The 16,680-nt window shown below is 41.6% G+C and overlaps 67 non-coding genes and 7 pseudogenes across 67 annotated transcripts; all 74 read left to right on the top strand.

The window, feature by feature from the left end:
- The first annotated feature begins 55 nt into the window (after positions 1 to 55).
- Positions 56 to 174, top strand: LOC135061513 (5S ribosomal RNA). The gene has a single exon (XR_010247889.1). It is a non-coding gene; the product is annotated as a 5S ribosomal RNA (ribosomal RNA).
- A 107-nt stretch (positions 175 to 281) lies between these two features.
- Positions 282 to 399, top strand: LOC135068945 (5S ribosomal RNA). Its single transcript, XR_010255136.1, has one exon. It is a non-coding gene; the product is annotated as a 5S ribosomal RNA (ribosomal RNA).
- A 107-nt stretch (positions 400 to 506) lies between these two features.
- Positions 507 to 625, top strand: LOC134889840 (5S ribosomal RNA; annotated as a pseudogene).
- A 107-nt stretch (positions 626 to 732) lies between these two features.
- On the top strand, positions 733 to 851 carry LOC135062155 (5S ribosomal RNA). The gene has a single exon (XR_010248511.1). It is a non-coding gene; the product is annotated as a 5S ribosomal RNA (ribosomal RNA).
- A 107-nt stretch (positions 852 to 958) lies between these two features.
- LOC134893361 (5S ribosomal RNA) lies at positions 959 to 1,077 on the top strand. The gene has a single exon (XR_010171665.1). It is a non-coding gene; the product is annotated as a 5S ribosomal RNA (ribosomal RNA).
- A 107-nt stretch (positions 1,078 to 1,184) lies between these two features.
- LOC134886362 (5S ribosomal RNA) lies at positions 1,185 to 1,303 on the top strand. Its single transcript, XR_010170447.1, has one exon. It is a non-coding gene; the product is annotated as a 5S ribosomal RNA (ribosomal RNA).
- A 107-nt stretch (positions 1,304 to 1,410) lies between these two features.
- LOC135062254 (5S ribosomal RNA) lies at positions 1,411 to 1,529 on the top strand. The gene has a single exon (XR_010248608.1). It is a non-coding gene; the product is annotated as a 5S ribosomal RNA (ribosomal RNA).
- Positions 1,530 to 1,636: 107 nt separating this feature from the next.
- On the top strand, positions 1,637 to 1,755 carry LOC135059478 (5S ribosomal RNA). The gene has a single exon (XR_010245879.1). It is a non-coding gene; the product is annotated as a 5S ribosomal RNA (ribosomal RNA).
- Positions 1,756 to 1,862: 107 nt separating this feature from the next.
- On the top strand, positions 1,863 to 1,981 carry LOC135061970 (5S ribosomal RNA). The gene has a single exon (XR_010248335.1). It is a non-coding gene; the product is annotated as a 5S ribosomal RNA (ribosomal RNA).
- A 107-nt stretch (positions 1,982 to 2,088) lies between these two features.
- LOC135061511 (5S ribosomal RNA) lies at positions 2,089 to 2,207 on the top strand. The gene has a single exon (XR_010247887.1). It is a non-coding gene; the product is annotated as a 5S ribosomal RNA (ribosomal RNA).
- Positions 2,208 to 2,314: 107 nt separating this feature from the next.
- LOC135063153 (5S ribosomal RNA) lies at positions 2,315 to 2,432 on the top strand. Its single transcript, XR_010249490.1, has one exon. It is a non-coding gene; the product is annotated as a 5S ribosomal RNA (ribosomal RNA).
- Positions 2,433 to 2,539: 107 nt separating this feature from the next.
- Positions 2,540 to 2,658, top strand: LOC135066888 (5S ribosomal RNA). Its single transcript, XR_010253124.1, has one exon. It is a non-coding gene; the product is annotated as a 5S ribosomal RNA (ribosomal RNA).
- A 107-nt stretch (positions 2,659 to 2,765) lies between these two features.
- LOC134889839 (5S ribosomal RNA) lies at positions 2,766 to 2,884 on the top strand (annotated as a pseudogene).
- A 107-nt stretch (positions 2,885 to 2,991) lies between these two features.
- LOC135062154 (5S ribosomal RNA) lies at positions 2,992 to 3,110 on the top strand. Its single transcript, XR_010248510.1, has one exon. It is a non-coding gene; the product is annotated as a 5S ribosomal RNA (ribosomal RNA).
- Positions 3,111 to 3,217: 107 nt separating this feature from the next.
- LOC134893350 (5S ribosomal RNA) lies at positions 3,218 to 3,336 on the top strand. The gene has a single exon (XR_010171664.1). It is a non-coding gene; the product is annotated as a 5S ribosomal RNA (ribosomal RNA).
- A 107-nt stretch (positions 3,337 to 3,443) lies between these two features.
- On the top strand, positions 3,444 to 3,562 carry LOC134886361 (5S ribosomal RNA). Its single transcript, XR_010170446.1, has one exon. It is a non-coding gene; the product is annotated as a 5S ribosomal RNA (ribosomal RNA).
- Positions 3,563 to 3,669: 107 nt separating this feature from the next.
- LOC135070043 (5S ribosomal RNA) lies at positions 3,670 to 3,788 on the top strand. Its single transcript, XR_010256217.1, has one exon. It is a non-coding gene; the product is annotated as a 5S ribosomal RNA (ribosomal RNA).
- Positions 3,789 to 3,895: 107 nt separating this feature from the next.
- LOC135061969 (5S ribosomal RNA) lies at positions 3,896 to 4,014 on the top strand. The gene has a single exon (XR_010248334.1). It is a non-coding gene; the product is annotated as a 5S ribosomal RNA (ribosomal RNA).
- A 107-nt stretch (positions 4,015 to 4,121) lies between these two features.
- LOC135059476 (5S ribosomal RNA) lies at positions 4,122 to 4,240 on the top strand. Its single transcript, XR_010245877.1, has one exon. It is a non-coding gene; the product is annotated as a 5S ribosomal RNA (ribosomal RNA).
- A 107-nt stretch (positions 4,241 to 4,347) lies between these two features.
- Positions 4,348 to 4,466, top strand: LOC134890258 (5S ribosomal RNA; annotated as a pseudogene).
- Positions 4,467 to 4,573: 107 nt separating this feature from the next.
- On the top strand, positions 4,574 to 4,692 carry LOC134885686 (5S ribosomal RNA). Its single transcript, XR_010169797.1, has one exon. It is a non-coding gene; the product is annotated as a 5S ribosomal RNA (ribosomal RNA).
- Positions 4,693 to 4,799: 107 nt separating this feature from the next.
- LOC135059253 (5S ribosomal RNA) lies at positions 4,800 to 4,918 on the top strand. Its single transcript, XR_010245664.1, has one exon. It is a non-coding gene; the product is annotated as a 5S ribosomal RNA (ribosomal RNA).
- Positions 4,919 to 5,025: 107 nt separating this feature from the next.
- LOC135059475 (5S ribosomal RNA) lies at positions 5,026 to 5,144 on the top strand. Its single transcript, XR_010245876.1, has one exon. It is a non-coding gene; the product is annotated as a 5S ribosomal RNA (ribosomal RNA).
- A 107-nt stretch (positions 5,145 to 5,251) lies between these two features.
- On the top strand, positions 5,252 to 5,369 carry LOC135063151 (5S ribosomal RNA). The gene has a single exon (XR_010249489.1). It is a non-coding gene; the product is annotated as a 5S ribosomal RNA (ribosomal RNA).
- A 107-nt stretch (positions 5,370 to 5,476) lies between these two features.
- Positions 5,477 to 5,594, top strand: LOC135063150 (5S ribosomal RNA). Its single transcript, XR_010249488.1, has one exon. It is a non-coding gene; the product is annotated as a 5S ribosomal RNA (ribosomal RNA).
- Positions 5,595 to 5,701: 107 nt separating this feature from the next.
- LOC135061616 (5S ribosomal RNA) lies at positions 5,702 to 5,820 on the top strand. The gene has a single exon (XR_010247993.1). It is a non-coding gene; the product is annotated as a 5S ribosomal RNA (ribosomal RNA).
- Positions 5,821 to 5,927: 107 nt separating this feature from the next.
- On the top strand, positions 5,928 to 6,046 carry LOC134885763 (5S ribosomal RNA). The gene has a single exon (XR_010169869.1). It is a non-coding gene; the product is annotated as a 5S ribosomal RNA (ribosomal RNA).
- A 107-nt stretch (positions 6,047 to 6,153) lies between these two features.
- Positions 6,154 to 6,272, top strand: LOC134901665 (5S ribosomal RNA). Its single transcript, XR_010175151.1, has one exon. It is a non-coding gene; the product is annotated as a 5S ribosomal RNA (ribosomal RNA).
- Positions 6,273 to 6,379: 107 nt separating this feature from the next.
- On the top strand, positions 6,380 to 6,498 carry LOC134884606 (5S ribosomal RNA). The gene has a single exon (XR_010168749.1). It is a non-coding gene; the product is annotated as a 5S ribosomal RNA (ribosomal RNA).
- A 107-nt stretch (positions 6,499 to 6,605) lies between these two features.
- LOC135059474 (5S ribosomal RNA) lies at positions 6,606 to 6,724 on the top strand. Its single transcript, XR_010245875.1, has one exon. It is a non-coding gene; the product is annotated as a 5S ribosomal RNA (ribosomal RNA).
- A 107-nt stretch (positions 6,725 to 6,831) lies between these two features.
- On the top strand, positions 6,832 to 6,950 carry LOC135061968 (5S ribosomal RNA). The gene has a single exon (XR_010248333.1). It is a non-coding gene; the product is annotated as a 5S ribosomal RNA (ribosomal RNA).
- A 107-nt stretch (positions 6,951 to 7,057) lies between these two features.
- On the top strand, positions 7,058 to 7,176 carry LOC135063225 (5S ribosomal RNA). Its single transcript, XR_010249560.1, has one exon. It is a non-coding gene; the product is annotated as a 5S ribosomal RNA (ribosomal RNA).
- Positions 7,177 to 7,283: 107 nt separating this feature from the next.
- On the top strand, positions 7,284 to 7,402 carry LOC135069116 (5S ribosomal RNA). The gene has a single exon (XR_010255306.1). It is a non-coding gene; the product is annotated as a 5S ribosomal RNA (ribosomal RNA).
- Positions 7,403 to 7,509: 107 nt separating this feature from the next.
- On the top strand, positions 7,510 to 7,628 carry LOC135068244 (5S ribosomal RNA). Its single transcript, XR_010254449.1, has one exon. It is a non-coding gene; the product is annotated as a 5S ribosomal RNA (ribosomal RNA).
- Positions 7,629 to 7,735: 107 nt separating this feature from the next.
- On the top strand, positions 7,736 to 7,854 carry LOC134893339 (5S ribosomal RNA). Its single transcript, XR_010171663.1, has one exon. It is a non-coding gene; the product is annotated as a 5S ribosomal RNA (ribosomal RNA).
- A 107-nt stretch (positions 7,855 to 7,961) lies between these two features.
- Positions 7,962 to 8,080, top strand: LOC135062384 (5S ribosomal RNA). Its single transcript, XR_010248735.1, has one exon. It is a non-coding gene; the product is annotated as a 5S ribosomal RNA (ribosomal RNA).
- A 91-nt stretch (positions 8,081 to 8,171) lies between these two features.
- On the top strand, positions 8,172 to 8,290 carry LOC135068242 (5S ribosomal RNA). The gene has a single exon (XR_010254447.1). It is a non-coding gene; the product is annotated as a 5S ribosomal RNA (ribosomal RNA).
- Positions 8,291 to 8,397: 107 nt separating this feature from the next.
- Positions 8,398 to 8,516, top strand: LOC135059473 (5S ribosomal RNA). The gene has a single exon (XR_010245874.1). It is a non-coding gene; the product is annotated as a 5S ribosomal RNA (ribosomal RNA).
- Positions 8,517 to 8,623: 107 nt separating this feature from the next.
- LOC135061510 (5S ribosomal RNA) lies at positions 8,624 to 8,742 on the top strand. The gene has a single exon (XR_010247886.1). It is a non-coding gene; the product is annotated as a 5S ribosomal RNA (ribosomal RNA).
- A 107-nt stretch (positions 8,743 to 8,849) lies between these two features.
- Positions 8,850 to 8,968, top strand: LOC135069115 (5S ribosomal RNA). Its single transcript, XR_010255305.1, has one exon. It is a non-coding gene; the product is annotated as a 5S ribosomal RNA (ribosomal RNA).
- A 107-nt stretch (positions 8,969 to 9,075) lies between these two features.
- LOC135068241 (5S ribosomal RNA) lies at positions 9,076 to 9,194 on the top strand. The gene has a single exon (XR_010254446.1). It is a non-coding gene; the product is annotated as a 5S ribosomal RNA (ribosomal RNA).
- Positions 9,195 to 9,301: 107 nt separating this feature from the next.
- Positions 9,302 to 9,420, top strand: LOC134893327 (5S ribosomal RNA). Its single transcript, XR_010171662.1, has one exon. It is a non-coding gene; the product is annotated as a 5S ribosomal RNA (ribosomal RNA).
- Positions 9,421 to 9,527: 107 nt separating this feature from the next.
- LOC135062383 (5S ribosomal RNA) lies at positions 9,528 to 9,646 on the top strand. Its single transcript, XR_010248734.1, has one exon. It is a non-coding gene; the product is annotated as a 5S ribosomal RNA (ribosomal RNA).
- Positions 9,647 to 9,737: 91 nt separating this feature from the next.
- On the top strand, positions 9,738 to 9,856 carry LOC135068240 (5S ribosomal RNA). Its single transcript, XR_010254445.1, has one exon. It is a non-coding gene; the product is annotated as a 5S ribosomal RNA (ribosomal RNA).
- A 107-nt stretch (positions 9,857 to 9,963) lies between these two features.
- Positions 9,964 to 10,082, top strand: LOC135059472 (5S ribosomal RNA). The gene has a single exon (XR_010245873.1). It is a non-coding gene; the product is annotated as a 5S ribosomal RNA (ribosomal RNA).
- A 107-nt stretch (positions 10,083 to 10,189) lies between these two features.
- On the top strand, positions 10,190 to 10,308 carry LOC135061509 (5S ribosomal RNA). Its single transcript, XR_010247885.1, has one exon. It is a non-coding gene; the product is annotated as a 5S ribosomal RNA (ribosomal RNA).
- Positions 10,309 to 10,415: 107 nt separating this feature from the next.
- LOC135067126 (5S ribosomal RNA) lies at positions 10,416 to 10,533 on the top strand. The gene has a single exon (XR_010253350.1). It is a non-coding gene; the product is annotated as a 5S ribosomal RNA (ribosomal RNA).
- Positions 10,534 to 10,640: 107 nt separating this feature from the next.
- Positions 10,641 to 10,759, top strand: LOC135059471 (5S ribosomal RNA). The gene has a single exon (XR_010245872.1). It is a non-coding gene; the product is annotated as a 5S ribosomal RNA (ribosomal RNA).
- A 107-nt stretch (positions 10,760 to 10,866) lies between these two features.
- Positions 10,867 to 10,985, top strand: LOC135061508 (5S ribosomal RNA). The gene has a single exon (XR_010247884.1). It is a non-coding gene; the product is annotated as a 5S ribosomal RNA (ribosomal RNA).
- A 107-nt stretch (positions 10,986 to 11,092) lies between these two features.
- LOC135067124 (5S ribosomal RNA) lies at positions 11,093 to 11,210 on the top strand. The gene has a single exon (XR_010253349.1). It is a non-coding gene; the product is annotated as a 5S ribosomal RNA (ribosomal RNA).
- A 107-nt stretch (positions 11,211 to 11,317) lies between these two features.
- On the top strand, positions 11,318 to 11,436 carry LOC135059470 (5S ribosomal RNA). The gene has a single exon (XR_010245871.1). It is a non-coding gene; the product is annotated as a 5S ribosomal RNA (ribosomal RNA).
- Positions 11,437 to 11,543: 107 nt separating this feature from the next.
- LOC135061614 (5S ribosomal RNA) lies at positions 11,544 to 11,662 on the top strand. The gene has a single exon (XR_010247991.1). It is a non-coding gene; the product is annotated as a 5S ribosomal RNA (ribosomal RNA).
- Positions 11,663 to 11,769: 107 nt separating this feature from the next.
- LOC134892904 (5S ribosomal RNA) lies at positions 11,770 to 11,888 on the top strand (annotated as a pseudogene).
- Positions 11,889 to 11,995: 107 nt separating this feature from the next.
- LOC135059078 (5S ribosomal RNA) lies at positions 11,996 to 12,114 on the top strand. The gene has a single exon (XR_010245495.1). It is a non-coding gene; the product is annotated as a 5S ribosomal RNA (ribosomal RNA).
- Positions 12,115 to 12,221: 107 nt separating this feature from the next.
- LOC134892751 (5S ribosomal RNA) lies at positions 12,222 to 12,340 on the top strand (annotated as a pseudogene).
- Positions 12,341 to 12,447: 107 nt separating this feature from the next.
- LOC135063223 (5S ribosomal RNA) lies at positions 12,448 to 12,566 on the top strand. The gene has a single exon (XR_010249558.1). It is a non-coding gene; the product is annotated as a 5S ribosomal RNA (ribosomal RNA).
- Positions 12,567 to 12,673: 107 nt separating this feature from the next.
- LOC134884605 (5S ribosomal RNA) lies at positions 12,674 to 12,792 on the top strand. Its single transcript, XR_010168747.1, has one exon. It is a non-coding gene; the product is annotated as a 5S ribosomal RNA (ribosomal RNA).
- Positions 12,793 to 12,899: 107 nt separating this feature from the next.
- LOC135059469 (5S ribosomal RNA) lies at positions 12,900 to 13,018 on the top strand. Its single transcript, XR_010245870.1, has one exon. It is a non-coding gene; the product is annotated as a 5S ribosomal RNA (ribosomal RNA).
- A 107-nt stretch (positions 13,019 to 13,125) lies between these two features.
- LOC135061967 (5S ribosomal RNA) lies at positions 13,126 to 13,244 on the top strand. The gene has a single exon (XR_010248332.1). It is a non-coding gene; the product is annotated as a 5S ribosomal RNA (ribosomal RNA).
- A 107-nt stretch (positions 13,245 to 13,351) lies between these two features.
- LOC135063222 (5S ribosomal RNA) lies at positions 13,352 to 13,470 on the top strand. Its single transcript, XR_010249557.1, has one exon. It is a non-coding gene; the product is annotated as a 5S ribosomal RNA (ribosomal RNA).
- A 107-nt stretch (positions 13,471 to 13,577) lies between these two features.
- On the top strand, positions 13,578 to 13,696 carry LOC135069114 (5S ribosomal RNA). Its single transcript, XR_010255304.1, has one exon. It is a non-coding gene; the product is annotated as a 5S ribosomal RNA (ribosomal RNA).
- A 107-nt stretch (positions 13,697 to 13,803) lies between these two features.
- On the top strand, positions 13,804 to 13,922 carry LOC135068239 (5S ribosomal RNA). Its single transcript, XR_010254444.1, has one exon. It is a non-coding gene; the product is annotated as a 5S ribosomal RNA (ribosomal RNA).
- Positions 13,923 to 14,029: 107 nt separating this feature from the next.
- Positions 14,030 to 14,148, top strand: LOC134893316 (5S ribosomal RNA). The gene has a single exon (XR_010171661.1). It is a non-coding gene; the product is annotated as a 5S ribosomal RNA (ribosomal RNA).
- A 107-nt stretch (positions 14,149 to 14,255) lies between these two features.
- LOC134893305 (5S ribosomal RNA) lies at positions 14,256 to 14,374 on the top strand. Its single transcript, XR_010171660.1, has one exon. It is a non-coding gene; the product is annotated as a 5S ribosomal RNA (ribosomal RNA).
- A 91-nt stretch (positions 14,375 to 14,465) lies between these two features.
- Positions 14,466 to 14,584, top strand: LOC135068238 (5S ribosomal RNA). The gene has a single exon (XR_010254443.1). It is a non-coding gene; the product is annotated as a 5S ribosomal RNA (ribosomal RNA).
- A 107-nt stretch (positions 14,585 to 14,691) lies between these two features.
- LOC135065030 (5S ribosomal RNA) lies at positions 14,692 to 14,810 on the top strand. The gene has a single exon (XR_010251322.1). It is a non-coding gene; the product is annotated as a 5S ribosomal RNA (ribosomal RNA).
- A 107-nt stretch (positions 14,811 to 14,917) lies between these two features.
- On the top strand, positions 14,918 to 15,036 carry LOC134893293 (5S ribosomal RNA). Its single transcript, XR_010171659.1, has one exon. It is a non-coding gene; the product is annotated as a 5S ribosomal RNA (ribosomal RNA).
- A 107-nt stretch (positions 15,037 to 15,143) lies between these two features.
- LOC134889452 (5S ribosomal RNA) lies at positions 15,144 to 15,262 on the top strand (annotated as a pseudogene).
- Positions 15,263 to 15,369: 107 nt separating this feature from the next.
- On the top strand, positions 15,370 to 15,488 carry LOC134893282 (5S ribosomal RNA). The gene has a single exon (XR_010171658.1). It is a non-coding gene; the product is annotated as a 5S ribosomal RNA (ribosomal RNA).
- A 107-nt stretch (positions 15,489 to 15,595) lies between these two features.
- LOC134889038 (5S ribosomal RNA) lies at positions 15,596 to 15,714 on the top strand (annotated as a pseudogene).
- A 107-nt stretch (positions 15,715 to 15,821) lies between these two features.
- LOC134885287 (5S ribosomal RNA) lies at positions 15,822 to 15,940 on the top strand. The gene has a single exon (XR_010169405.1). It is a non-coding gene; the product is annotated as a 5S ribosomal RNA (ribosomal RNA).
- Positions 15,941 to 16,047: 107 nt separating this feature from the next.
- Positions 16,048 to 16,166, top strand: LOC134900739 (5S ribosomal RNA). The gene has a single exon (XR_010174244.1). It is a non-coding gene; the product is annotated as a 5S ribosomal RNA (ribosomal RNA).
- Positions 16,167 to 16,273: 107 nt separating this feature from the next.
- Positions 16,274 to 16,392, top strand: LOC134901077 (5S ribosomal RNA). The gene has a single exon (XR_010174572.1). It is a non-coding gene; the product is annotated as a 5S ribosomal RNA (ribosomal RNA).
- Positions 16,393 to 16,499: 107 nt separating this feature from the next.
- LOC135065933 (5S ribosomal RNA) lies at positions 16,500 to 16,618 on the top strand. The gene has a single exon (XR_010252199.1). It is a non-coding gene; the product is annotated as a 5S ribosomal RNA (ribosomal RNA).
- The last annotated feature ends 62 nt before the right edge of the window (positions 16,619 to 16,680 follow it).

The raw sequence follows: 16,680 nt of genomic DNA, 5'->3' as shown, positions 1-16,680 counted from the left end.
CATTTATGAACCAGTAGTTAGAAGTAGAAAAGTTCTAACAGAAACCAGAACGTTCATCTACAGCAACACCACACTGGATACGCCCAATCTCATCTGATCTTGGAAGCTAAGCAGTGTTGGGCCTGGTTAGTACTTGGATGGGAGACCACCTGGGAATACAAGGTGCTGTAGATGTTTTTATACTGCCAACACCGTTCTGTTGATGCATTCCATTTTCAAACGTATTCATTTATGAACCAGTAGTTAGAAGTAGAAAAGTTCTAACAGAAACCACAAAGCTCATCTACAGCCACTCCACACTGGATACGCCCAATCTCATCTGATCTTGGAAGCTAAGCAGTGTTGGCCTGGTTAGTACTTGGATGGGAGACCACCTGGGAATACAAGGTGCTGTAGATATTTTTATACTGCCAACACCGTTCTGTTGATGCATTCCATTTTCAAACGTATTCATTTATGAACCAGTAGTTAGAAGTAGAAAAGTTCTAACAGAAACCAAAAAGTTCATCTACAGCCACACCACACTGGATACGTCCAATCTCATCTGATCTTGGAAGCTTAGCAGTGTTGGGCCTGCTTAGTACTTGGATGGGAGACCACCTGGGAATACAAGGTGCTGTAGATATTTTTATACTGCCAACACCGTTCTGTTGATGCATTCCATTTTCAAACGTATTCATTTATGAACCAGTAGTTAGAAGTAGAAAAGTTCTAACAGAAACCTCAAAGCTCATCTACAGCCACACCACACTGGATACGCCCAATCTCATCTGATCTTGGAAGCTAAGCAGTGTTGGGTCTGGTTAGTACTTGGATGGGAGACCACCTGGGAATACAAGGTGCTGTAGATATTTTTATACTGCCAACACCGTTCTGTTGATGCATTCCATTTTCAAACGTATTCATTTATGAACCAGTAGTTAGAAGTAGAAAAGTTCTAACAGAAACCAAAAAGCTCATCTACAGCCACACCACACTGGATACGCCCAATCTCATCTGATCTTGGAAGCTAAGCAGTGTTGGGCCTGGTTAGTACTTGGATGGGAGACCACCTGGGAATACAAGGTGCTGTAGATATTTTTATACTACCAACACCGTTCTGTTGAGGCATTCCATTTTCAAACGTATTCATTTATGAAACAGTAGTTAGAAGTAGAAAAGTTCTAACAGAAACCATAAAGCTCATCTACAGCCACACCACACTGGATACGCCCAATCTCATCTGATCTTGGAAGCTAAGCAGTGTTGGTCCTGGTTAGTACTTGGATGGGAGACCACCTCGGAATATAAGGTGCTGTAGATATTTTTATACTGCCAACACCGTTCTGTTGATGCATTCCATTTTAAAACGTATTCATTTATGAACCAGTAGTTAGAAGTAGAAAAGTTCTAACAGAAACCACAAAGCTCATCTACAGTCACACCACACTGGGTACGCCCAATCTCATCTGATCTTGGAAGCTAAGCAGTGTTGGGCCTGGTTAGTACTTGGATGGGAGACCACCTGGGAATACAAGGTGCTGTAGATATTTTTATACTGCCAACACCGTTCTGTTGATGCATTCCATTTTCAAACGTGTTCATTTATGAACCAGTAGTTAGAAGTAGAAAAGTTCTAACAGAAACCACAAAGCTCATCTACAGCCACACCACACTGGGTACGCCCAATCTCATCTGATCTTGGAAGCTAAGCAGTGTTGGGCCTGGTTAGTACTTGGATGGGAGACCACCTGGGAATACAAGGTGCTGTAGATATTTTTATACTACCAACACCGTTCTGTTGATGCATTCCATTTTCAAACATATTCATTTATGAAACAGTAGTTAGAAGTAGAAAAGTTCTAACAGAAGCCATAAAGCTCATCTACAGCCACACCACACTGGATACGCCCAATCTCATCTGATCTTGGAAGCTAAGCAGTGTTGGGCCTGGTTAGTACTTGGATGGGAGACCACCTCGGAATACAAGGTGCTGTAGATATTTTTATACTGCCAACACCGTTCTATTGATGCATTCCATTTTAAAACGTATTCATTTATGAACCAGTAGTTAGAAGTAGAAAAGTTCTAACAGAAACCAGAACGTTCATCTACAGCAACACCACACTGGATACGCCCAATCTCATCTGATCTTGGAAGCTAAGCAGTGTTGGGCCTGGTTAGTACTTGGATGGGAGACCACCTGGGAATACAAGGTGCTGTAGATGTTTTTATACTGCCAACACCGTTCTGTTGATGCATTCCATTTTCAAACGTATTCATTTATGAACCAGTAGTTAGAAGTAGAAAAGTTCTAACAGAAACCACAAAGCTCATCTACAGCCACACCACACTGGATACGCCCAATCTCATCTGATCTTGGAAGCTAAGCAGTGTTGGCCTGGTTAGTACTTGGATGGGAGACCACCTGGGAATACAAGGTGCTGTAGATATTTTTATACTGCCAACACCGTTCTGTTGATGCATTCCATTTTCAAACGTATTCATTTATGAACCAGTAGTTAGAAGTAGAAAAGATCTAACAGAAACCACAAAACTCTTCTACAGCCACACCACACTGGATACGCCCAATCTCATCTGATCTTGAAAGCTAAGCAGTGTTGGGCCTGGTTAGTACTTGGATGGGAGACCACCTGGGAATACAAGGTGCTGTAGATAATTTTATACTGCCAACACCGTTCTGTTGATGCATTCCATTTTAAAACGTATTCATTTATGAACCAGTAGTTAGAAGTAGAAAAGTTCTAACAGAAACCAAAAAGTTCATCTACAGCCACACCACACTGGATACGTCCAATCTCATCTGATCTTGGAAGCTTAGCAGTGTTGGGCCTGCTTAGTACTTGGATGGGAGACCACCTGGGAATACAAGGTGCTGTAGATATTTTTATACTGCCAACACCGTTCTGTTGATGCATTCCATTTTCAAACGTATTCATTTATGAACCAGTAGTTAGAAGTAGAAAAGTTCTAACAGAAACCTCAAAGCTCATCTACAGCCACACCACACTGGATACGCCCAATCTCATCTGATCTTGGAAGCTAAGCAGTGTTGGGTCTGGTTAGTACTTGGATGGGAGACCACCTGGGAATACAAGGTGCTGTAGATATTTTTATACTGCCAACACCGTTCTGTTGATGCATTCCATTTTCAAACGTATTCATTTATGAACCAGTAGTTAGAAGTAGAAAAGTTCTAACAGAAACCAAAAAGCTCATCTACAGCCACACCACACTGGATACGCCCAATCTCATCTGATCTTGGAAGCTAAGCAGTGTTGGGCCTGGTTAGTACTTGGATGGGAGACCACCTGGGAATACAAGGTGCTGTAGATATTTTTATACTACCAACACCGTTCTGTTGAGGCATTCCATTTTCAAACGTATTCATTTATGAAACAGTAGTTAGAAGTAGAAAAGTTCTAACAGAAACCATAAAGCTCATCTACAGCCACACCACACTGGATACGCCCAATCTCATCTGATCTTGGAAGCTAAGCAGTGTTGGTCCTGGTTAGTACTTGGATGGGAGACCACCTCGGAATATAAGGTGCTGTAGATATTTTTATACTGCCAACACCGTTCTGTTGATGCATTCCATTTTAAAACGTATTCATTTATGAACCAGTAGTTAGAAGTAGAAAAGTTCTAACAGAAACCAGAAAGTTCATCTTTAGCAACACCACACTGGATACGCCCAATCTCATCTGATCTTGGAAGCTAAGCAGTGTTGGGCCTGGTTAGTACTTGGATGGGAGACCACCTGGGAATACAAGGTGCTGTAGATATTTTTATACTGCCAACACCGTTCTGTTGATGCATTCCATTTTAAAACGTATTCATTTATGAACCAGTAGTTAGAAGTAGAAAAGTTCTAACAGAAACCACTAAGCTCATCTACAGCCACACCACACTGGATACGCCCAATCTCATCTGATCTTGGAAGCTAAGCAGTGTTGGGCCTGGTTAGTACTTGGATGGGAGACCACCTCGGAATACAAGGTGCTGTAGATATTTTTATACTGCCAACACCGTTCTGTTGATGCATTCCATTTTAAAACGTATTCATTTATGAACCAGTAGTTAGAAGTAGAAAAGTTCTAACAGAAACCACAAAGCTCATCTACAGCCACACCACACTGGGTACGCCCAATCTCATCTGATCTTGGAAGCTAAGCAGTGTTGGGCCTGGTTAGTACTTGGATGGGAGACCACCTGGGAATACAAGGTGCTGTAGATATTTTTATACTGCCAACACCGTTCTGTTGATGCATTCCATTTTCAAACGTATTCATTTATGAACCAGTAGTTAGAAGTAGAAAAGTTCTAACAGAAACCACAAAGCTCATCTACAGCCACACCACACTGGGTAAGCCCAATCTCATCTGATCTTGGAAGCTAAGGAGTGTTGGGCCTGGTTAGTACTTGGATGGGAGACCACCTGGGAATACAAGGTGCTGTAGATATTTTTATACTGCCAACACCGTTCTGTTGATGCATTCCATTTTAAAACGTATTCATTTATGAACCAGTAGTTAGAAGTAGAAAAGTTCTAACAGAAACCACAAAGCTCATCTACAGCCACACCACACTGGATACGCCCAATCTCATCTGATCCTGGAAGCTAAGCAGTGTTGGGCCTGGTTAGTACTTGGATGGGAGACCACCTCGGAATACAAGGTGCTGTAGATATTTTTATACTGCCAACACCGTTCTGTTGATGCATTCCATTTTAAAACGTATTCATTTATGAACCAGTAGTTAGAAGTAGAAAAGTTCTAACAGAAACCACAAAGCTCATCTACAGCCACACCACACTGGATACGCCCAATCTCATCTGATCTTGGAAGCTAAGCAGTGTTGGGCCTGGTTAGTACTTGGATGGGATACCACCTGGGAATACAAGGTGCTGTAGATATTTTTATACTACCAACACCGTTCTGTTGATGCATTCCATTTTCAAACGTATTCATTTATGAAACAGTAGTTAGAAGTAGAAAAGTTCTAACAGAAACCATAAAGCTCATCTACAGCCACACCACACTGGGTACGCCCAATCTCATCTGATCTTGGAAGCTAAGCAGTGTTGGGCCTGGTTAGTACTTGGATGGGAGACCACCTGGGAATACAAGGTGCTGTAGATATTTTTATACTGCCAACACCGTTCTGTTGATGCATTCCATTTTCAAACGTATTCATTTATGAACCAGTAGTTAGAAGTAGAAAAGTTCTAACAGAAACCACAAAGCTCATCTACAGCCACACCACACTGGATACGCCCAATCTCATCTGATCTTGGAAGCTAAGCAGTGTTGGCCTGGTTAGTACTTGGATGGGAGACCACCTGGGAATACAAGGTGCTGTAGATATTTTTATACTGCCAACACCGTTCTGTTGATGCATTCCATTTTCAAACGTATTCATTTATGAACCAGTAGTTAGAAGTAGAAAAGTTCTAACAGAAACCACAAAGCTCATCTACAGCCACACCACACTGGATACGCCCAATCTCATCTGATCTTGGAAGCTAAGCAGTGTTGGCCTGGTTAGTACTTGGATGGGAGACCACCTGGGAATACAAGGTGCTGTAGATATTTTTATACTGCCAACACCGTTCTGTTGATGCATTCCATTTTCAAACGTATTCATTTATTAACCAGTAGTTAGAAGTAGAAAAGTTCTAACAGAAACCACAAAACTCATCTACAGCCACACCACACTGGATACGCCCAATCTCATCTGATCTTGAAAGCTAAGCAGTGTTGGGCCTGGTTAGTACTTGGATGGGAGACCACCTGGGAATACAAGGTGCTGTAGATAATTTTATACTGCCAACACCGTTCTGTTGATGCATTCCATTTTAAAACGTTTTCATTTATGAACCAGTAGTTAGAAGTAGAAAAGTTCTAACAGAAACCAAAAAGTTCATCTACAGCCACACCACACTGGATACGTCCAATCTCATCTGATCTTGGAAGCTTAGCAGTGTTGGGCCTGGTTAGTACTTGGATGGGAGACCACCTGGGAATACAAGGTGCTGTAGATATTTTTATACTGCCAACACCGTTCTGTTGATGCATTCCATTTTCAAACGTATTCATTTATGAACCAGTAGTTAGAAGTAGAAAAGTTCTAACAGAAACCACAAAGCTCATCTACAGCCACACCACACTGGAGACGCCCAATCTCATCTGATCTTGGAAGCTAAGCAGTGTTGGGCCTGGTTAGTACTTGGATGGGAGACCACCTGGGAATACAAGGTGCTGTAGATATTTTTATACTACCAACACCGTTCTGTTGAGGCATTCCATTTTCAAACGTATTCATTTATGAAACAGTAGTTAGAAGTAGAAAAGTTCTAACAGAAACCACAAAGCTCATCTACAGACACACCACACTGGATACGCCCAATCTCATCTGATCTTGGAAGCTAAGCAGTGTTGGGCCTGGTTAGTACTTGGATGGGAGACCACCTCGGAATACAAGGTGCTGTAGATATTTTTATACTGCCAACACCGTTCTGTTGATGCATTCCATTTTAAAACGTATTCATTTATGAACCAGTAGTTAGAAGTAGAAAAGTTCTAACAGAAACCACAAAGCTCATCTACAGCCACACCACACTGGGTACGCCCAATCTCATCTGATCTTGGAAGCTAAGCAGTGTTGGGCCTGGTTAGTACTTGGATGGGAGACCACCTGGGAATACAAGGTGCTGTAGATATTTTTATACTGCCAACACCGTTCTGTTGATGCATTCCATTTTCAAACGTATTCATTTATGAACCAGTAGTTAGAAGTAGAAAAGTTCTAACAGAAACCACAAAGCTCATCTACAGCCACACCACACTGGATACGCCCAATCTCATCTGATCTTGGAAGCTAAGCAGTGTTGGGCCTGGTTAGTACTTGGATGGGAGACCACCTCGGAATACAAGGTGCTGTAGATAATTTTATACTGCCAACACCGTTCTGTTGATGCATTCCATTTTAAAACGTATTCATTTATGAACCAGTAGTTAGAAGTAGAAAAGTTCTAACAGAAAACAGAAAGTTCATCTATAGCAACACCACACTGGATACGCCCAATCTCATCTGATCTTGGAAGCTAAGCAGTGTTGGGCCTGGTTAGTACTTGGATGGGAGACCACCTGGGAATACAAGGTGCTGTAGATATTTTTATACTGCCAACACCGTTCTGTTGATGCATTCCATTTTAAAACGTATTCATTTATGAACCAGTAGTTAGAAGTAGAAAAGTTCTAACAGAAACCACAAAGCTCATCTACAGCCACACCACACTGGATACGCCCAATCTCATCTGATCTTGGAAGCTAAGCAGTGTTGGGCCTGGTTAGTATTTGGATGGGAGACCACCTCGGAATACAAGGTGCTGTAGATATTTTTATACTGCCAACACCGTTCTGTTGATGCATTCCATTTTAAAACGTATTCATTTATGAACCAGTAGTTAGAAGTAGAAAAGTTCTAACAGAAACCATAAAGCTCATCTACAGCCACACCACACTGGATACGCCCAATCTCATCTGATCTTGGAAGCTAAGCAGTGTTGGGCCTGGTTAGTACTTGGATGTGAGACCACCTGGGAATACAAGGTGCTGTAGATATTTTTATACTGCCAACACCGTTCTGTTGATGCATTCCATTTTCAAACGTATTCATTTATGAACCAGTAGTTAGAAGTAGAAAAGTTCTAACAGAAACCATAAAGCTCATCTACAGCCACACCACACTGGATACGCCCAATCTCATCTGATCTTGGAAGCTAAGCAGTGTTGGGCCTGGTTAGTACTTGGATGGGAGACCACCTGGGAATACAAGGTGCTGTAGATAATTTTTTACTGCCAACACTGTTCTGTTTATGCATTCCATTTTAAAACGTATTCATTTATGAACCAGTAGTTAGAAGTAGAAAAGTTCTAACAGAAACCACAAAGTTCATCTACAGCCACACCACACTGGATACGCCCAATCTCATCTGATCTTGGAAGCTAAGCAGTGTTGGGCCTGGTTAGTACTTGGATGGGAGACCACCTGGGAATACAAGTTGCTGTAGATAATTTTATACTGCCAACACCGTTCTGTTGATGCATTCCATTTATGAACCAGTTGTTAGAAGTAGAAAAGTTCTAACAAAAACCACAAAGTTCATCTACAGCCACACCACACTGGATACGCCCAATCTCATCTGATCTTGGAAGCTAAGCAGTGTTGGGCCTGGTTAGTACTTGGATGTGAGACCACCTGGGAATACAAGGTGCTGTAGATATTTTTATACTGCCAACACCGTTCTGTTGATGCATTCCATTTTAAAACGTATTCATTTATGAACCAGTAGTTAGAAGTAGAAAAGTTCTAACAGAAACCATAAAGCTCATCTACAGCCACACCACACTGGGTACGCCCAATCTCATCTGATCTTGGAAGCTAAGCAGTGTTGGGCCTGGTTAGTACTTGGATGGGAGACCACCTGGGAATACAAGGTGCTGTAGATATTTTTATACTGCCAACACCGTTCTGTTGATGCATTCCATTTTAAAACGTATTCATTTATGAACCAGTAGTTAGAAGTAGAAAAGTTCTAACAGAAACCAGAAAGTTCATCTACAGCAACACCACACTGGATACGCCCAATCTCATCTGATCTTGGAAGCTAAGCAGTGTTGGGCCTGGTTAGTACTTGGATGGGAGACCACCTGGGAATACAAGGTGCTGTAGATGTTTTTATACTGCCAACACCGTTCTGTTGATGCATTCCATTTTCAAACGTATTCATTTATGAACCAGTAGTTAGAAGTAGAAAAGTTCTAACAGAAACCACAAAGCTCATCTACAGCCACACCACACTGGATACGCCCAATCTCATCTGATCTTGGAAGCTAAGCAGTGTTGGGCCTGGTTAGTATTTGGATGGGAGACCACCTCGGAATACAAGGTGCTGTAGATATTTTTATACTGCCAACACCGTTCTGTTGATGCATTCCATTTTAAAACGTATTCATTTATGAACCAGTAGTTAGAAGTAGAAAAGTTCTAACAGAAACCATAAAGCTCATCTACAGCCACACCACACTGGATACGCCCAATCTCATCTGATCTTGGAAGCTAAGCAGTGTTGGGCCTGGTTAGTACTTGGATGTGAGACCACCTGGGAATACAAGGTGCTGTAGATATTTTTATACTGCCAACACCGTTCTGTTGATGCATTCCATTTTCAAACGTATTCATTTATGAACCAGTAGTTAGAAGTAGAAAAGTTCTAACAGAAACCATAAAGCTCATCTACAGCCACACCACACTGGATACGCCCAATCTCATCTGATCTTGGAAGCTAAGCAGTGTTGGGCCTGGTTAGTACTTGGATGGGAGACCACCTGGGAATACAAGGTGCTGTAGATAATTTTTTACTGCCAACACTGTTCTGTTTATGCATTCCATTTTAAAACGTATTCATTTATGAACCAGTAGTTAGAAGTAGAAAAGTTCTAACAGAAACCACAAAGTTCATCTACAGCCACACCACACTGGATACGCCCAATCTCATCTGATCTTGGAAGCTAAGCAGTGTTGGGCCTGGTTAGTACTTGGATGGGAGACCACCTGGGAATACAAGTTGCTGTAGATAATTTTATACTGCCAACACCGTTCTGTTGATGCATTCCATTTATGAACCAGTTGTTAGAAGTAGAAAAGTTCTAACAAAAACCACAAAGTTCATCTACAGCCACACCACACTGGATACGCCCAATCTCATCTGATCTTGGAAGCTAAGCAGTGTTGGGCCTGGTTAGTACTTGGATGTGAGACCACCTGGGAATACAAGGTGCTGTAGATATTTTTATACTGCCAACACCGTTCTGTTGATGCATTCCATTTTAAAACGTATTCATTTATGAACCAGTAGTTAGAAGTAGAAAAGTTCTAACAGAAACCATAAAGCTCATCTACAGCCACACCACACTGGGTACGCCCAATCTCATCTGATCTTGGAAGCTAAGCAGTGTTGGGCCTGGTTAGTACTTGGATGGGAGACCACCTGGGAATACAAGGTGCTGTAGATATTTTTATACTGCCAACACCGTTCTGTTGATGCATTCCATTTTAAAACGTATTCATTTATGAACCAGTAGTTAGAAGTAGAAAAGTTCTAACAGAAACCAGAAAGTTCATCTACAGCAACACCACACTGGATACGCCCAATCTCATCTGATCTTGGAAGCTAAGCAGTGTTGGGCCTGGTTAGTACTTGGATGGGAGACCACCTGGGAATACAAGGTGCTGTAGATGTTTTTATACTGCCAACACCGTTCTGTTGATGCATTCCATTTTCAAACGTATTCATTTATGAACCAGTAGTTAGAAGTAGAAAAGTTCTAACAGAAACCACAAAGCTCATTTACAGCCACACCACACTGGATACGCCCAATCTCATCTGATCTTGGAAGCTAAGCAGTGTTGGCCTGGTTAGTACTTGGATGGGAGACCACCTGGGAATACAAGGTGCTGTAGATATTTTTATACTGCCAACACCGTTCTGTTGATGCATTCCATTTTAAAACGTATTCATTTATGAACCAGTAGTTAGAAGTAGAAAAGTTCTAACAGAAACCATAAAGCTCATCTACAGCCACACCACACTGGGTACGCCCAATCTCATCTGATCTTGGAAGCTAAGCAGTGTTGGGCCTGGTTAGTACTTGGATGGGAGACCACCTGGGAATACAAGGTGCTGTAGATATTTTTATACTGCCAACACCGTTCTGTTGATGCATTCCATTTTAAAACGTATTCATTTATGAACCAGTAGTTAGAAGTAGAAAAGTTCTAACAGAAACCAGAAAGTTCATCTACAGCAACACCACACTGGATACGCCCAATCTCATCTGATCTTGGAAGCTAAGCAGTGTTGGGCCTGGTTAGTACTTGGATGGGAGACCACCTGGGAATACAAGGTGCTGTAGATGTTTTTATACTGCCAACACCGTTCTGTTGATGCATTCCATTTTCAAACGTATTCATTTATGAACCAGTAGTTAGAAGTAGAAAAGTTCTAACAGAAACCACAAAGCTCATTTACAGCCACACCACACTGGATACGCCCAATCTCATCTGATCTTGGAAGCTAAGCAGTGTTGGCCTGGTTAGTACTTGGATGGGAGACCACCTGGGAATACAAGGTGCTGTAGATATTTTTATACTGCCAACACCGTTCTGTTGATGCATTCCATTTTCAAACGTATTCATTTATGAACCAGTAGTTAGAAGTAGAAAAGTTCTAACAGAAACCACAAAGCTCATCTACAGCCACACCACACTGGGTACGCCCAATCTCATCTGATCTTGGAAGCTAAGCAGTGTTGGGCCTGGTTAGTACTTGGATGGGAGACCACCTGGGAATACAAGGTGCTGTAGATATTTTTATACTGCCAACACCGTTCTTTTGATGCATTCCATTTTCAAACGTATTCATTTATGAACCAGTAGTTAGAAGTAGAAAAGTTCTAACAGAAACCACAAAACTCATCTACAGCCACACCACACTGGATACGCCCAATCTCATCTGATCTTGAAAGCTAAGCAGTGTTGGGCCTGGTTAGTACTTGGATGGGAGACCACCTGGGAATACAAGGTGCTGTAGATAATTTTATACTGCCAACACCGTTCTGTTGATGCATTCCATTTTAAAACGTATTCATTTATGAACCAGTAGTTAGAAGTAGAAAAGTTCTAACAGAAACCAAAAAGTTCATCTACAGCCACACCACACTGGATACGTCCAATCTCATCTGATCTTGGAAGCTTAGCAGTGTTGGGCCTGGTTAGCACTTGGATGGGAGACCACCTGGGAATACAAGGTGCTGTAGATATTTTTATACTGCCAACACCGTTCTGTTGATGCATTCCATTTTCAAACGTATTCATTTATGAACCAGTAGTTAGAAGTAGAAAAGTTCTAACAGAAACCTCAAAGCTCATCTACAGCCACACCACACTGGATATGCCCAATCTCATCTGATCTTGGAAGCTAAGCAGTGTTGGGCCTGGTTAGTACTTGGATGGGAGACCACCTGGGAATACAAGGTGCTGTAGATATTTTTATACTACCAACACCGTTCTGTTGAGGCATTCCATTTTCAAACGTATTCATTTATGAAACAGTAGTTAGAAGTAGAAAAGTTCTAACAGAAACCATAAAGCTCATCTACAGCCACACCACACTGGATACGCCCAATCTCATCTGATCTTGGAAGCTAAGCAGTGTTTGTCCTGGTTAGTACTTGGATGGGAGACCACCTCGGAATATAAGGTGCTGTAGATATTTTTATACTGCCAACACCGTTCTGTTGATGCATTCCATTTTAAAACGTATTCATTTATGAACCAGTAGTTAGAAGTAGAAAAGTTCTAACAGAAACCAGAAAGTTCATCTATAGCAACACCACACTGGATACGCCCAATCTCATCTGATCTTGGAAGCTAAGCAGTGTTGGGCCTGGTTAGTACTTGGATGGGAGACCACCTGGGAATACAAGGTGCTGTAGATATTTTTATACTGCCAACACCGTTCTGTTGATGCATTCCATTTTAAAACGTATTCATTTATGAACCAGTAGTTAGAAGTAGAAAAGTTCTAACAGAAACCACAAAGCTCATCTACAGACACACCACACTGGATACGCCCAATCTCATCTGATCTTGGAAGCTAAGCAGTGTTGGGCCTGGTTAGTACTTGGATGGGAGACCACCTCGGAATACAAGGTGCTGTAGATATTTTTATACTGCCAACACCGTTCTGTTGATGCATTCCATTTTAAAACGTATTCATTTATGAACCAGTAGTTAGAAGTAGAAAAGTTCTAACAGAAACCACAAAGCTCATCTACAGCCACACCACACTGGGTACGCCCAATCTCATCTGATCTTGGAAGCTAAGCAGTGTTGGGCCTGGTTAGTACTTGGATGGGAGACCACCTGGGAATACAAGGTGCTGTAGATATTTTTATACTGCCAACACCGTTCTGTTGATGCATTCCATTTTCAAACGTATTCATTTATGAACCAGTAGTTAGAAGTAGAAAAGTTCTAACAGAAACCACAAAGCTCATCTACAGCCACACCACACTGGATACGCCCAATCTCATCTGATCTTGGAAGCTAAGCAGTGTTGGGCCTGGTTAGTACTTGGATGGGAGACCACCTCGGAATACAAGGTGCTGTAGATAATTTTATACTGCCAACACCGTTCTGTTGATGCATTCCATTTTAAAACGTATTCATTTATGAACCAGTAGTTAGAAGTAGAAAAGTTCTAACAGAAACCAGAAAGTTCATCTATAGCAACACCACACTGGATACGCCCAATCTCATCTGATCTTGGAAGCTAAGCAGTGTTGGGCCTGGTTAGTACTTGGATGGGAGACCACCTGGGAATACAAGGTGCTGTAGATATTTTTATACTGCCAACACCGTTCTGTTGATGCATTCCATTTTAAAACGTATTCATTTATGAACCAGTAGTTAGAAGTAGAAAAGTTCTAACAGAAACCACAAAGCTCATCTACAGCCACACCACACTGGATACGCCCAATCTCATCTGATCTTGGAAGCTAAGCAGTGTTGGGCCTGGTTAGTATTTGGATGGGAGACCACCTCGGAATACAAGGTGCTGTAGATATTTTTATACTGCCAACACCGTTCTGTTGATGCATTCCATTTTAAAACGTATTCATTTATGAACCAGTAGTTAGAAGTAGAAAAGTTCTAACAGAAACCATAAAGCTCATCTACAGCCACACCACACTGGATACGCCCAATCTCATCTGATCTTGGAAGCTAAGCAGTGTTGGGCCTGGTTAGTACTTGGATGTGAGACCACCTGGGAATACAAGGTGCTGTAGATATTTTTATACTGCCAACACCGTTCTGTTGATGCATTCCATTTTCAAACGTATTCATTTATGAACCAGTAGTTAGAAGTAGAAAAGTTCTAACAGAAACCATAAAGCTCATCTACAGCCACACCACACTGGATACGCCCAATCTCATCTGATCTTGGAAGCTAAGCAGTGTTGGGCCTGGTTAGTACTTGGATGGGAGACCACCTGGGAATACAAGGTGCTGTAGATAATTTTATACTGCCAACACTGTTCTGTTGATGCATTCCATTTTAAAACGTATTCATTTATGAACCAGTAGTTAGAAGTAGAAAAGTTCTAACAGAAACCACAAAGTTCATCTACAGCCACACCACACTGGATACGCCCAATCTCATCTGATCTTGGAAGCTAAGCAGTGTTGGGCCTGGTTAGTACTTGGATGGGAGACCACCTGGGAATACAAGGTGCTGTAGATAATTTTATACTGCCAACACCGTTCTGTTGATGCATTCCATTTATGAACCAGTAGTTAGAAGTAGAAAAGTTCTAACAGAAACCACAAAGTTCATCTACAGCCACACCACACTGGATACGCCCAATCTCATCTGATCTTGGAAGCTAAGCAGTGTTGGGCCTGGTTAGTACTTGGATGTGAGACCACCTGGGAATACAAGGTGCTGTAGATATTTTTATACTGCCAACACCGTTCTGTTGATGCATTCCATTTTCAAACGTATTCATTTATGAACCAGTAGTTAGAAGTAGAAAAGTTCTAACAGAAACCATAAAGCTCATCTACAGCCACACCACACTGGATACGCCCAATCTCATCTGATCTTGGAAGCTAAGCAGTGTTGGGCCTGGTTAGTACTTGGATGGGAGACCACCTGGGAATACAAAGTGCTGTAGATAATTTTATACTGCCAACACTGTTCTGTTGATGCATTCCATTTTAAAACGTATTCATTTATGAACCAGTAGTTAGAAGTAGAAAAGCTCTAACAGAAACCACAAAGTTCATCTACAGCCACACCACACTGGATACGCCCAATCTCATCTGATCTTGGAAGCTAAGCAGTGTTGGGCCTGGTTAGTACTTGGATGGGAGACCACCTGGGAATACAAGGTGCTGTAGATAATTTTATACTGCCAACACCGTTCTGTTGATGCATTCCATTTTAAAACGTATTCATTTATGAACCAGTAGTTAGAAGTAGAAAAGTTCTAACAGAAACAAGAAAGTTCATCTATAGCAACACTACACTGGATACGCCCAATCTCATCTGATCTTGGAAGCTAAGCAGTGTTGGGCCTGGTTAGTACTTGGATGGGAGACCACCTGGGAATACAAAGTGCTGTAGATATTTTTATACTGCCAACACCGTTCTGTTGATGCATTCCATTTTAAAACGTATTCATTTATGAACCAGTAGTTAGAAGTAGAAAAGTTCTAACAGAAACCACAAAGCTCATCTACAGCCACACCACACTGGATACGCCCAATCTCATCTGATCTTGGAAGCTAAGCAGTGTTGGGCCTGGTTAGTACTTGGATGGGAGACCACCTGGGAATACAAGGTGCTGTAGATATTTTTATACTACCAACACCGTTCTGTTGATGCATTCCATTTTCAAACGTATTCATTTATGAACCAGTAGTTAGAAGTAGAAAAGTACTAACAGAAACCATAAAGCTCTTCTACAGCCACACCACACTGGATATGCCCAATCTCATCTGATCCTGGAAGCTAAGCAGTGTTGGGCCTGGTTAGTACTTAGATGGGAGACCACCTGGGAATACAAGGTGCTGTAGATATTTTTATACTGCCAACACCGTTCTGTTGATGCATTCCATTTTAAAACGTATTCATTTATGAACCAGTAGTTAGAAGTAGAAAAGTTCTAACAGAAACCAAAAAGTTTATTTACAGCCACACCACACTGGATACGTCCAATCTCATCTGATCTTGGAAGCTAAGCAGTGTTGGGCCTGGTTAGTACTTGGATGGGAGACCACCTGGGAATACAAGGTGCTGTGGGTATTTTTATACTGCCAACACCGTTCTGTTGATGCATTCCATTTTAAAACGTATTCATTTATGAACCAGTAGTTAGAAGTAGAAAAGTTCTAACAGAAACCACAAAGCTCATCTACAGCCACACCACACTGGATACGCCCAATCTCATCTGATCTTGGAAGCTAAGCAGTGTTGGGCCTGGTTAGTACTTGGATGGGAGACCACCTGGGAATTCAAGGTGCTGTAGATATTTTTATACTGCCAACACCGTTCTGTTGATGCATTCCATTTTCAAACGTATTCATTTATGAACCAGTAGTTAGAAGTAGAAAAGTTCTAACAGAAACCATAAAGCTCATCTACAGCCACACCACACTGGATACGCCCAATCTCATCTGATCTTGGAAGCTAAGCAGTGTTGGGCCTGGTTAGTACTTGGATGGGAGACCACATGGGAATACAAGGTGCTGTAGATAATTTTATACTGCCAACACTGTTCTGTTGATGCATTCCATTTTCAAATGTATTCATTTATGAACCAGTAGTTAGAAGTAGAAAAGTTCAAATAGAAACCATAAAGCTCATCTACAGCCACACCACACTGGATACGCCCAATCTCATCTGATCTTGGAAGCTAAGCAGTGTTGAGCCTGGTTAGTACTTGGATGGGAGACCACCTGGGAATACAAGGTGCTGTAGATATTTTTATACTGCCAACACCGTTCTGTTGATGCATTCCATTTTCAAACGTATTCATTTATGAA

The sequence above is a fragment of the Pseudophryne corroboree genome, chromosome 3, assembly GCF_028390025.1.
Source record: "Pseudophryne corroboree isolate aPseCor3 chromosome 3, aPseCor3.hap2, whole genome shotgun sequence".
Taxonomy (NCBI): domain Eukaryota; kingdom Metazoa; phylum Chordata; class Amphibia; order Anura; family Myobatrachidae; genus Pseudophryne; species Pseudophryne corroboree.
The sequence above is the reverse complement of the archived record's forward strand: the minus strand, read 5'-3'. Positions and strand labels throughout refer to the sequence as shown.